The sequence below is a fragment of the Ailuropoda melanoleuca genome, chromosome 3 (assembly GCF_002007445.2).
Source record: "Ailuropoda melanoleuca isolate Jingjing chromosome 3, ASM200744v2, whole genome shotgun sequence".
In the NCBI taxonomy this organism is placed as follows: Eukaryota; Metazoa; Chordata; class Mammalia; order Carnivora; family Ursidae; genus Ailuropoda; species Ailuropoda melanoleuca.
This window is the reverse complement of record NC_048220.1, coordinates 93,665,562-93,671,107: the sequence shown is the minus strand read 5'-3', so window position 1 is coordinate 93,671,107 and position 5,546 is coordinate 93,665,562. Positions and strand designations below refer to the sequence as shown.

The 5,546-nt window shown below is 35.3% G+C and overlaps 1 pseudogene; it reads right to left on the bottom strand.

Annotated features, from left to right (window-relative positions):
• Positions 1–382: 382 nt before the first annotated feature.
• LOC100466719 overlaps positions 383–5,546 on the bottom strand; it is a 27,136-nt pseudogene continuing 21,972 nt past the window's right edge.

The window sequence follows — 5,546 nt, the reverse complement described above, 5'->3', positions numbered from 1 at the left end:
CTTTGTTCTGTTCCCTCTCTCTTCTCTTCTTCTTTCTCTCTCTCTCACTATATATATGCATGTGACCATGAAGTAAATGTTTGAACTCATAAATACGGAAATCTTATTGTTACTTGAATGAAGGTAGAATGTTGGAAGAATCATTTCCTATAAACTGGTATCACTAAGATTTGTAAGATCTTTGAAAGAGTGATCAGAATAGAAACTAAATCTTCAATAAATGAGGAGGAATGAGGGACAAATAATATTTGATGACATGATTCAAAGCTAAAGCATTTCAGAGAGAAGGAAGAGGGAATAATCTAGAATTGGAGATGAGGCATACAGAGGACACTTAGCTGAATACAGGCTCGGGTGTGTGAGGAAAGAGGGAGAAAAAATATTAAAAGATCCATTGGGAAAGCACTATTCTGAAAAGATCCACAGCTCCTTTGAGCACGATGATGAAGGAATCATTCAGAGTCAAGTTTGAAGATACTGCACTGTGAATCACACAGAGCACAGTGGGTGTTTTTGGAACTGTGGAAGGCTGGGAGAGGGAATAAACAGGAGCTGTGAAGAATCTAAAGGGGTGAAAATGTGGGAAATGAAAGGTGAAGTCAGGGGCTTCTTACAGTGATGTGAAATAAATCAGAACAAAGGCTGTAGGGGTGGTGGTCTCATAGAAGGAAGAAGTGGTGAGAACATTTTGGTATCTGGGGTACCCTTTGCACTATTTCTGAAGTCAGTGGGAAGCAGGAAAAGTCTAGTATTGTACCATGCATCTCTCTCTTGACCATCATTGTGGAAGCTTTTGACACCTGATGAGGGGTCATCCTAATCTGGGTGCGAAAAGTTAGAAGTATGTTGTGAATTTGTAGTTCATATAATACTCATTTTTAAAGTGAAATAATAAAAAGAAATATGTATATTCTGAGCCAGGCCAGTTGTAATCTCTTGAGATTACTTGGGAAGGAATGGTGGTCACTATCCTGGAGTTGCCACAAAATTTCACATTGAGTAGGAATATTGTTTAGGTCAATCTCAAATTATTTTCCCTTATTTTTCCAAATTATTTTGATTTAAACAATAGGTAGTTATGTTCAGAAGCCATCCCTTTTGTATTTAATTTCTCCATTGACTTGATTAAGCACAACAGTTTTTCTCTCTAAGATTTCTCTCACCAGGAGGTTTTTCACGGCTCTCCTTGTTATCCTTTCTCTTCTTTTGGTTGTCTGGCAATGAAATCATAATCCTATCTTTTACAACATCACAGGCTGATAACAGCATGAGCACACTCAGAGGATTCTTGCTCTCATTAAGCTTTTAATTTCTTTATTGACTTTAATTAAATTTGAGAGGCTTTTTCAATAACAAGAAACATGTTTATATGTTGGATTAATAACATTGTATTCACTCGACTATAGATGATATTTTGGAGGAAAGGATAAGCTTTTCTCTTATCCTAGAATCAGAAATGTGATGTTTTCCATCTCTGAATTTCTTCCTTTTAAAGGAGACATTCCACCATATGAACCACCATGAAAATCGCACTACTTCCTGGAGAGATCTTCAGAAGGCAGTGACTCTGAGTGAAGCTTTCTAAACAGTATTTTAGCTGACTTTCTTAGTGTAAATTATACTAAAGAGTGCCTGTGTTTTTAAAATGTAGTGAGGATCTTTATTAGTTCAATGAACAAGTATTTATTGAACACCTCCGATGTGCTATTCACTCTTCTAAGCAATGAGCATCATAGGTGCTTGAGAGAAAAAAATGTGCCTGCTCTCATAGAACCTATATTACAATATAGGAACAGATAAACAACAAATAGGTAAACTGATTGAAATAACATTTTAAATAGTTAATAGTTGTATGAAACATGAAAACATTAAGCAGGATTACATGATGGAGTGACTGGTAGGATGGAGGGTGGGGACAACAAGAGAAAGTAGTCAGGGAGGTTTTCTTTGCACAGCTGATAATTCAACCAAAAGAATTATTCATTTATTATGTTTTGTCTTTTTCTTGCTAGTTTTGGAAAACTGATTAAATCTGCATGTTGAATTAAAGTAGCATATCAGTATTTGGAATTAAAGCTAATGGGAAGAAATGAAAGTTTATTTTAAATAATAAACAATTTTCTAAATTTCTGTAAAAGGATCCAAATCAAATATATTTACTCATTATTTGAGGTTCTTGAAATAATTAGAACCTTGCCATAAAGGGGAAAAATGAAGTAGACAAAAATGCACAAAACCTGAGATTTGCTCCACTGTGGAATATTCTATAGCTACACTCTCCAACTAGTCAACACTAGTCACATGTGGCTATTGAACACTTGAAATAAGGCTGTATCTCACACTGAGATGTGGTGTTAATGTAAAATAAGCAATCTATTTCAAAGGCTTAGTACAACAAAAAATAATTTTTTAATTGAATATAGGTTGAAATGATAGTATTTTAGATTAGTTTTAATTATATATATTTTAATTAATTTTACCAGTTTCTTTTTACTTTTTAAAATGTGGCTGCCAGAAAATTTAAAATTCTATATGTAGCTTTTTTTGTGTGGTCACATTTTCTTTCTGCTGATCAACACTGTTCTGTAGAATTGTCAAGTGTCCGTTATGCATATTCCAGAGAATTTACAACCTAGTCATTTAAGTGAATTAAATGATCAGGAAAGATGGCATATTTTCCAATTTAGATGGCAAAATCCAAATAGAATTTATTTAAGACAAAATAATACTGAGGTTATATTATGACCAATGTATATTAATATTTGGGAATGACATGTTAACACAAAATAATCTTTGAAATCTAGTGATTTTTGTATTATGTTAGGAAAAAGAACTTTCTAATGTGTTGGGAGACATAGAATGTCTTCTAGAATATCTAGCTACATTGGCTAAGTCAAATGAATTTTCATTCTTCATGATCATGTACAGTGTGCACTAAAACTTAACCACATTTGGGCAAAAATAAGTTTTTACTTTCATAAATGAAGTTATTCTAACTAGAAATTGCAGTGACATTCTTCATCGGATCCAAATACTTTAGCACACAGACCTCGGTCTAAGTAACTCAAGCAGCCATATAAACTGTCAGAAAAACATTCTCTCTAGATTGAAACTATTCTGGTGAGAAAGGTTATCTTCTCTTGTTGTCACTTGTTTGCTTGCTTGCTTGTTTTATACAGCCATTTCCCATGCCTGTGAGGCATATTTTAAAGGCAGAAATACTCAGAAGCAAGACATCATATGTGTGACAAATATACCAGTTTACAATTACCAGTTTAGGGTAAGTAGAAAAGACAAACCCAGTTTTAGTTAAAGTCCTTAAGCACATAAAGTTTCTATAGAGTTCTTGACTTTGTAGAGCACAGTAATACCCTATCTGGTATATATTTTTTAAAATTTCCAAATGTCAAGGTTTTTCCAGGCCAAATGGAATCCTCTTTAATAGTGAGTAACTGGTTATTTGAGGATCAGTTCTTGTGATGTAGATTTCTCTTAAAGGATTATATTTTTCCTTCCATCCTTGTATGGATCTCTTGTTCATATGCATGAAACTTAGAATCTTTGTATAGTGATTACTATTACTGCATAACAATTACCTAATACTTAGTGGCTTAAAACAACAGTTTTGTTATGCTCACTGATTCTGTGGGTTAAAAATTTAGAAAAGTCATAGCAGATATAGATTTTCACTCTTTAGTGATGTCTGGGGCCTGAGCTGTATAGACTTAGACTTAACACTTAGGGGTGAGTGACCAGTATCACCTGGAATTGTCTTCATTCATAAATCTGTTGTTCATTTTAGATAGTGGCTTGGACCTTAACCTGGATTCTCAAATGGTGTATCTATGTCTGGTGTCTTCATGTGTCTTGGGCTTCCTCATAGCATGGCTTCCTCAGAATGGTTAGACACTTACATGCCATTTCAGAGTTAAGTGAGTGTTACAGTGAATAAGACAGAAGCTGCATTGCTTTTATGACTTAGCCCCAGAAATCATACAGTGTCACTTCTGCCCTGTTGTATTAGTTGCAGACAAATCACAAACTCAACCAGATTCTAGGGAAGGAAGGAACATAGACTTTACCTCCTGATGGAAGGAGTGTCAGAGAACTTGCACACATGTTTTAAAACCATCAAACTCTAGGGAACCAATCTCTCTTCAAAAGAAGTCTTTAAAGATAATTATAGAATTGTTAAGGTAGATACTAATGGAACAGCTATTTTTCTGGTAGTCTAATATAGATAATTATATGATTTTTATTACTGGGTGTTGGGGTGGTAGGAAAAAAGTTCTTTGATCCATTAAGAAATTAGAAAGTAGCTAATTTTTAAAAAAATTTTTATTATGTTATGTTAGTCACCAAACACTACATCCTTAGTTTTTTCATTGTTTGCGTATAACACCCAGTGCTCCGTGCAGTATGTGCCCTCTTTAATGCCCATCACTGGCTTAGCCCAATCCCCCACCCCACTCCACTCTGAAGCCCTCCATTTGTTTCCCAGAGTCCATAGTCTCTTGTGGTTCATTCCCCCTTCTGTTTACCCCCCCTTCATTCTTCCCTTTCTTCTCCTACCAGTCTCCCTGCTATTTCTTATGTTCCATAAATGAGTGAAACCTTATGTTAATTGTCTTTCTCTGCTTGACTTATTTCACTTACCATAATCTCCTCCAGTCCCATCCATGTTGCTGCAAATATTGGGTAATCGTTCTTTCTGATGGGTGAGTAATATTCCATTGTATATATGGACCACATCTTCTTAATCCAGTCATCTCTTGAAGGACATCTCGGCTCCTTCCACAATTTAGCTATTGTGGACAATGCTGCTATGAACATTGGGGTGCATATGGCCCTTCTCTTCCACTACATCTGTATCTTTGGGGTAAATACTCAGTAGTGCAATTGCTGGGTCATAGGGTAGCTCTATTTTTAACTTTTTGAGGGACCTCCACACTGTTTTCCAAAGTGGCTATACCAACTTGCATTCCCACCAACAATGTAAGAGGGTTCCACTTTCTNACTTTCTCCACATCCTCTCCAACATTTGTTGTTTCTTCCTTGTCCATTTTTGCCATTCTAACTGGCATAAGGTGGTATCTCAATGTGGTTTTGATTTGAATTTCCCTGATGGCTAATGATTTTGAATGTTTTTTCATGTGTCTGTTAGCCATTTGTATGTCTTCATTGGAAAAGTGTCTGTTCATATCTTCTGCCCATTTTTTGATTTGATTATTTGCTTCTTGTGTTCTTGTTTGAGAAGTTCTTTATAGATCTTGGATACCAGTCTTTTATCTGTAATGTCATTTGCAAATATCTTCTCCCATTCTTTGGGTTGCCTTTTTGTTTTAATGACTGTTTCCTTTGCTGTGCAGAAACTTTTTCTCTTGATGAAGTCCCACAAGTTCATTTTTTCTTTTGTTTCACTTGCTTTTGGAGATGTGTCATGAAAGAAGCTGCTGTGGCCAATGTCAAAGAATTTACAGCCTATGTTCTCCTCTATGATTTTGATGGATTCCTGTCTCACATGGAGGTCTTTCATCCATTTGGAG